The sequence below is a fragment of the Acinonyx jubatus genome, chromosome D3 (assembly GCF_027475565.1).
Source record: "Acinonyx jubatus isolate Ajub_Pintada_27869175 chromosome D3, VMU_Ajub_asm_v1.0, whole genome shotgun sequence".
Classification (NCBI taxonomy): Eukaryota; Metazoa; Chordata; class Mammalia; order Carnivora; family Felidae; genus Acinonyx; species Acinonyx jubatus.
In genome coordinates this window covers 21603485-21612433 of record NC_069392.1, presented here as the reverse complement: position 1 = coordinate 21612433, position 8949 = coordinate 21603485, and positions in this window count along the sequence as shown.

Genomic DNA, 8949 nt, shown 5'->3' with positions numbered 1-8949 from the left:
TGAATACCTAAAAAATTTCCAAGAAGTCATGAGAAACACCAATATACAGAGTTAATCTCAACACATCCTAGTCAGGTAAATAAACATTCACAGCTAAGTATAATATAGTGAATTTGCAAGACTCAACAAAATCTTAAAAGCAGCCAGATTTGGGGTGGGCAGTGGTAATTACCTTCAAGGATCACCAATCAGACTTAGAGCTGACTTCCTAGTTAAGAAGACAAAGTGGGGCACCTCGGTGGCTCAGTCAGTTAAGCATCTGATTTAGGCTCAGGTCACGATCTCACGGTTCATGAGTTTGAGCCCCACATTGGGCACTGCACTGTCAGTGTGGTTTGGGATTCTCTCTCTTCCTCTCTCTGCCCCTCCCCCACTTACACGCACTCTCTCTCAAAATAAACAAACTCTAAAAAACAAAAAAAGAAGACAAAGTGAGATCTCCAAAGTAGAGGGGATAATGTCAGTATTCCCAGTGAAAATATCTTTCAGGAACCAAAGGAAAATAAATCTTTTAATAAAAACTTATTAAAACAATACTGAGAGTCTTGAGTAGACTTTGATGAGTTAACTATTATGTGAAATATACAAAGTAATGGCTAAAGGAAGAATAACATTTATGAAACAAAGGAGAACATTGTATGTGGGGGGAAATTTTTTCAATCTAAAGGTAAGAAGAAAGAGGAAAAAGGAATGCAGATAAGGTGGAATAAAAATTTAAAAATAAGACAAACATAAGTCAATTATCAATGCAACAATAATACACAAAATTTAAGTAAATTAAATCTTCAAGTAAGAACAAAAATATCTAGAATTTAAAAATCTGGCCATATGCTATTCACAAGAATACACTAAAAACATAAATATACAGACAAGATAGGCTTTAAGGCAAAAATGTATTTCTGTATGTCAACTCCTAGAAATAAAAAGGTCACTTTATAAGGATAAAAGGTAGAATTCATAAAGTTTTAAAATTCCTATGCACCTAATAACATCTCAAGATAAATGGACACAATCACAAGAAGAAATAGATAAATCCACAATCATAATGGAAGATTTTTTAACATATCTCTCCGTGTAGTGAGAGCTCAGACATAGCATATCAGCAAGGTTTCCAACAACACAATTCACAAACTTGGTGTAATGGGCACACACGGGGTATTACACATAACAGCAGAATATATAGTTTTAAAGTGCACATGGAACATTTATTAATATTAACCACATATCTGGGCCAGTCATAATGCCTCAGCAAATTTCAAAAGACTAATATACAGACCACATTCTCAGACCAAACTCTTGAGCATTAAGAAATACACTTTTAGGGGTGCCTGGGTGGCTCAGTTGGTTAAGCGTCCGACTTTGGCTCAGGTCATGATCTCACGGTTCGTGAGTTCGGGCCCCGCGTCGGGCTCTGTGCTGATGGCTCAGAGCCTGGAGCGTGTTTCAGATTCTGTGTCTCCCTCTCTCTCTCTGACCCTCCCCCGTTCATGCTCTGTCTCTCTCTGTCTCAAAAATAAATAAACATTAAAAAAAATTTAAAAAAAAAAGAAATACACTTTTAAATAACTGGTGGACCAAAGAAGAAAACAACAGAAATTATAAAATAGTTAAACATTAAAATGCCACATATCAAAACTTAGGATAGAGGTAAAGCAGTACTAAGAGAAAAACTTAGAGCATTAAAAGCTCATGTTGTAAAAGAAGAAAGACTAAAAATGATGAGCTAACCATCCAATCTAAGAAAATGAACATTAAGACAAACTCAAAGGAAATAAATATCAGAAATTAAAGAAAAAACAAACAGAGAGGACCATTTAAGCTAAGGTTGATTCTTTGAAAAACTAAAATGGACAAGACTTTACTGATAAGGAAGACAGAGAAAGGGAAGGAAGGAGAGAGGAAATGGATGAACCCCAAAAAACAATATTTGAAATAAAAAGAATACATAAATACAGACGCTACAAAAAACAGTAACTTTAAAAACTGAGATAAGGTTCTAGAAAAATATAACTTAAAAATGACTCAAAAATTAGAAAAACCTGAGTAGTATTACAATCATTAAAAAAAAGTTAAATCAGTTAAAAAAAAAAAAACTCCTCTCACATATATACACAAAATTCTCCACACACAGCTGACCTAGGAATAACCAGCTTTACAGAAACTATCCCAAAAATAGAGGAAATAGTCCCCAACTCATTTCTTGAGACTAGCATAATCTGGTCACCAAAACCTAACAAGGACAGTAGGATAGAGGAAAATTACAAACTGGTGTCACATGATCTATAATTCAAAACAATATACAAGTCTAGAAATATAGAAAACTTACAATCATTATTCCAGAAATGCAAGGTTAGTTTACCCTATGAAAAAGTAATAAATATAATTCACCACATTAACAAAGTAAAGGAGAACACGACATGGTCATCTCAATAGATGCAGAAAACACTTTATAGAATCCAACATGCATCCATGATATTTAAAAGGAAAAAAAATACTTTAAAATAGAAATAGAGGGAAACTTCCTTAATCTGATGAATGGTATCTAACAAAACAAAAACAAAAACAAAAAAACAGCTTTGTCTGTGAGATAGAGAACAAAAAAATACCTGCTTTTACCCTTTACATTCAACATTGTACTGGCAGCCCTAGCCAATGCAATAAGGCAAGAAAAATATATGAAATGTGAGAATTGACAAAATTATCATTGCTCACAGATGATATGTAATAGAAAACTCAAAAGAATCTAAAGATAAATTAGAATAACATGAAAATCAGTTACATTTTTATATGCTAGCAACAAACCATCAGCAAATGAAGTTTTAAAAATATCATTTACAGTAGCATCAAAACCCATCAGGTATCTAGGATACATCTAATCAAGGAAATGTAAGACCTTTTCAAGGGAAAATTATAATACTTTCTTGAGAGATATAAAGAAAGGAGGATCTAAATTAATGGACACCAATACCATCTTCATGGTTTGGAAGACTTAAAAAGATATCAATTTTTCTCAAACTGATCACATACAATCAATTCCAGTGAAACCCCTACAGGTTTTCTTATGGAGTTTAAATAATTCTAAAATTTATATGGAAATACAAAGGGCCAAGAATAGTCAAGACACTCTTGAAGCATAAAAAGTGGTAGAACTGGCTATACTAATTATAAAAACTTACTGTAAAATGATAATAATTAAATCAGTGTGGTACTGGCATAGAAAAAACAAGAGACAAATGTAACAATAAAAATCCAGAAACAGATTTATACATATCTAAACATTTGATATATAAGAGAGGTAGCACTGCAGATTAATGGAGAAAGATAAGACTTTTCATTAAAGGATGTAGGGACAATCAGGAAGAAGGAAGGAATTAGAGCTCTACCTCAAACCATATACAAAAATCAATTCCAGGGGCACCTGGGTGGCTCAGTCGGTTGGGTATCTGACTTCGGCTCAGGTCATGATCTCACAGCTCGTGAGTTTGAGCCCCGCATCAGGCCCTGTGCTGACGGCTCAGAGCCTGGAGCCCGCTTCGGATTCTGTGTCTCCCTCTCTCTCTCCCCCTACTCTGCTCACACTCTGTCTCTCAAAAATGAATAAATGTTAAAAAAAATTAAAACAAAACAAAAAAACAAAAATCAATTCCAGGTGGATTAAAGATCTATATGTGAAAGACAAAACTATAAATATAATAAACTATAATATAATAATATAATATAATATAATATATATTATAATATAATATATATATATTATATATATATATATTATATATTATATATATATATTATATATTATTATATTATATAATATATAATATTATATATTATATAATATATATATTATATATTATTATATTATATAATATATATATATTATATAATAATATAATATAATATAATAAACTATAATATAAAACAGTATCTTCATGACTTAAAGATTTTTTTTCCTCAATGTTTATTTATTTTGAGAGAGATCATGAGCAGGGGAGAGGCAGAGAGGGAGGGAGAGAGAAAATCCCAAGCAGGCTCTGTGCTATCAGTGTGAGATCATGACCTGAGCCAAAATCAAGAGTCAGACACTTAACCAACTGAACCACCTAGGTGCCTCTAGGGAAGGATTTATTAAAATAAGTTAGAGGGGTACCTGGGTGGCTCAGTTGGTTAAAGGTCTGACTTTAGCTCAGGTCATGATCTCACAGTTCATGGATTCAAACCCTGCATGAGGCTCTGTGCTGACAGCTCAGAGCCTGGAGACTTATTCAGATTCTGTGTCTCCCCCTCTCTCTCTGCCCATCCCCACTCACACTCTGTCTCTCAAAAATAAATAAACATTAAAAAAGTATTTAAAAAAAAACAAGATGATAGGTGTACACTGCATATTCTTACCATATAAACATTTTATAAATACAGTATTCTTTTGTAGCTACTCGGTGTCTAATAAAAATAATTATTAAAGGGGGGGGGACACAAAAAACATACAGTCCAGGTTGTGTGCCTGACAGTTGTGTGCCCCTAACCCACATTGCAGTCTATGTAACTAGTGCCCCCTGGTGCTCCACTCAGGTAAGACTGGCAGCCACGTCTCCACCACTGAAGCCCCAAGTTAAAACAAGATGGAAATTCTTTCCACATTTTAAAGGCCATTCACCAAAACCAACAGCCAATATATATTCTGTTCAACCCTAATGTAGATTTCCATCCCATCAGAAACAAGACCCAGATAATTATTCAACACTGTTGCATTGCGTCAGAGGTTCTAGCCAAAGCAAAATGGCAATTAAACTGACACACTGGCAAATTTGCACCTTGCATCTATTAAAAAGAAAAAAACACACACAGTTTATTTTTAAAACTGCCAGAGTTCATAACATAGAAAATAAGTTGTTTGGTCTTCTCTATATTAATACTCAGGAATAGAGATGGAAAAAATAACCCATTCACAATACTGATAAATACAGTTATAAAACGCTTAGAAAAATGAGAAAGTTATAGAACTTGTATGAAGAAATTATAAAATCTTATCGTGGGATCTAAAGAGCCAAACAAATGAAAAACCAGTTTTTATCCTCTGGGGATATTTAATTAAGGTCATAAAAATGTCAACCTTCTCGTAACTTACATCTAAATTTAATACAGTTATAATTTAAATCCCAATGGAACTTTTTCTTTGGCAAGGATGGGAAAAATTGGGTAACATGATTTTAAATTTCACTTAACAGAATGAATTCTAAGAATAGCCGGAAAAGTCTTTTTAAAAGGTTGGGGGGTAGGGGGGAGACTGATCCATCTAGATGTTGATGATGCTCAAAATTCTAGTTTCAGCTAGGACCTCACCTCTCACACCAGAACCACCTGTCCGACAGGATGTCTTCACTGACATGTCTAAGGGGCATCTCAAGCCCATATAATAGTGGAATATAAATAATGACCAAGATGGTTCACTTAATGGGGCGAGCATAGTGAATTTCCATTTGGAAAAAGAAGCAAAGCTTGACTCTTGCCTTACTGCTTAAACTACAATGTATCCCACAGGGAGCAGACATTGACAAAAAAATTTTTTTTAGTATTTCAACAAAGAGTAAGAGAACGTTTGAGGGATGGCAATGGAGGGAAGAGGAAAGGTTTTCCTAAGCATGATAGGAAACCCCAAAACCTAAAAATGTTTACCTTCCAAGTAACAGTCTTCTACCAAAGCTAAGACAAACCAGTAGAAAATGGGCCATGGTTGTGAAGTGCAAGAGGTCTCAGGTCCTGGGAGAGGCCAACAGGCTGGCAAGTAGGCTGGACCTTCAAGGAAAATTACCTGGAAATGGCTATTTTAAGACGTAAAACATGCAGCTTCCTTTCCAGGTCCTCCGTCTTGCAGATATAAAACCACCACACCACAAAGTCATCTATGCAAAAAATGCTTTCTGCAGTGGCTTTAAAAAGTTAAAGAAACAACCAGGGAAAATTTTTTTATCTACTCTCGGGCTTAATATGCAGGCGCCAGAATTTAAAACAATATTAAATAACCACTTTTCTGCTTGGGCTGTGGGCAGGCCATTGGATCCCCAAGGCCTTTCCCCCATGCCCTAGGATATGAAACCCCTGGGGACGATACCTCCCACCCTGTTTGCCCCCAGTTTGGATACTTGCGGTGGTGCCGCGAGGTCCCCACATCTCGACCCTGAGACCAGCCTCGAACATCTGCGTAAGGTCACAACGCTTCCTCCACGCCCCCCGCCCCCCACCGAGCGCCTCCGGGCTCCAACCCCATAGTCAGGCTCATTTTGTCTCAGACGGGTGCACGGGCGCAGCCGCACGTGCTGGACAGCTGCATCACGCAGGCGCTGTTACGTGCCAGCCTCGAGGGTCTGGAGAACAGGCGAAGGGGCGCCCTCGACGGACCACAATCGTTGGCGGGTTGGAAGGCCGGCGCTTGTTTGGGACTGTGGCTGGGTCCCGGCCGCGTCTTCTGGACAAGGTTAAGAATTTGCAGCCAGTTCTGCAGCCTGCTCTCCAGCCCATGTTGTATTGTGATAGAGGATTTAGAGGAAAAAACGCTTTCCTTTCTAACAAATAGGGGTTCTCTTCCCACCACAGGGCCCCAAACCCGGTTAGTGGCAGACTATCTTAAATGGGGGCATTAGGGAGGGGAGTGAGAGCCCAGAGCTTCACTAGAGGAAAACATAAATGTAAAGGGAAGGAGAGTAAATTTAAAGTGGTGGATTAGAGCTGGTCACAGCTTTCTTGGAAAGGAGGTGGACCCACCAAGTCTCATGGAAGCATCTCAGCCGAGTCCAAAGAGCAAAGGGGAAAGGATAGGTCTGTCAGACCCATCTATCAAGTGGTCTATGTTTGCCCCAGTGGTGTGAGGCCTTGGCTGGCAGCTACCCAGAATATCAGCGCCAGAACATACCATACGAAACCTGAAGGGCAGGCCCAAAGGAGGCTGGATGGAAGCCCTGCCCCTCCTCACACTTAGGATATACTGAAACAGGCCAAATAGTTTAGGCCATGAGGATAGCTATGGGTTAGGGGCACTCAGTAAGCAGTGGAATGCCTAGAGGTAGGTAGCAGGTAGGGACCAGTGAATCTTGGACACAAAAACTCGGGGTCAGGGCAACAAGGGCTTTGGACCCCCATTCTAACTTCAGTCAGACCAGCACCAGATTAGTGGCTATCTATAATGTGCCTCTGAATAACTTTCAGGTAGAGAACTAGCCTTGAGGCTAAATAAGCCAGGATGGGCAGTGATTTGTCTCAGGCCTTGTGAGCTGGTAGAATTTCTACAGGATCCACCAGGAGCCCTAATTAGGCCTGGCACATTGCCAAGTTTCCAAATGAAAAAGGCCACAGACTCATCAATATTTTGGCTCATTGCTGAGTGAGATGTGCCTTGCCAGGCCCTTCCTCTGCCCAGTCTTTTTCTTGCTCACTGGAGGATGACCCTATTTGTGCTGAGAACAGGCAGAGAATAGTCTGCAGCCTCAAACAGAGCAGCAGAGAAAGCATGTTCCTTGGAGCTCTTGCCTTTCATAACCAAGCTGGCCATTGACCCATTCAGGGAAACAAAAGCAATGTGATCATCCAAAGAAAGCTTCCATCTCCAAAAAAGGCCAGAACCCTCCAGTGGAATTCTGAGGGATGTTTCAGGCACCTTGGTGACCACCCAGCAACAGGTCCCTTACAGTCTGGCCCAGCTCGAGAACCACCTTCCAACAGGGACAAGTACTGAAGAAGCACTGCCCACTCCAGTCAAGACTTGTAGAATACAAGAGTACATAGAATATGTAAATGGCAAAGAAATTTGAGCTTTCTCAGTCTTATCACTAATTGACCCTTAGAGCTATGAACTCTTGGCTACCACTGCTTGAACCACATCTGAAAAGCGGTCATGTAGACATGGGGAACTGGACCCAACAAGAACAGCCAAAAAATAGTATTACTCAGATAGATATAAAAAAGTTTTTCTCAACCTATTAACTCATGCCTTCCTTGAGTAAACAAACATATCAAACCCTTGTCCTGACCTAGTAATACTATTAGTAGGTAATATGGTATTGATCCTAAAGTGGGGGGTTTTAATCCTAAATCCATGGGACACTTAGGGTGTGAAGGGATCATACAAGGTGAACCTTTTCCTGAGGACTTCACTCCTTGGTTTTTCATCTTTTTTTGTAAGCTCTTTTGTAGAGTCCCTAACCCAGATTCAGAACTACAGCCCTGCAACAGAGACACAACTGACCAATGAAGATGCTCAATCTTAAATTAGTTCAAATCAATTCAAAAATACCTCACTTTTCACCTTTCACATTAGTACAGGATGCAAGAGACTGCATACTGATAAGTATAGGCAGGGTGGGTGGGGAATACCCTGTTGGTAGGAGTTAAAACTGGGGGTTTTTCTGGACTGTATCTTAATATTTTTAATATTAATAACTACCATTTGACACAGCCACTTCTCTTTGGAATTTACCATGCATACATACGGATCTGAATTAATGAACACACACACACACACACTCATCATACCATTTTCCATAAATGTTAACCCAAATGTTTGTAAGTAGAAGACTCTTAAATGACAGTACATCCAAGACAATGAAGTGCTATGAGGTTGTTCTAAAGAAAAAAGACCCATATGGGCTATTCTGAAACAGGTTCCAAGATACATTGAGTGGGAAACAGGCAGAAACAGAACAGAGTGGATGTATATTTGTATGCTCAGCATGAATATTCTTTTCAGGGATCAAGAGTGAAAGGGAGCCTTGCTTTTCATAGTGTAGCATTTTGTACTGTTTGAAATTTTTGTACTATTTGAAGTTTTACTGTATGCATGTGTCACTTAAAGTCCCCATTGCTCCCATTCCTTAAAAACAGTGATGCTGTACATTCACCTTTTTGCAGCTGTGTGCTATGGACTTTTCCTGCCACAGATCATCCAGACCACACCCTCCTCCC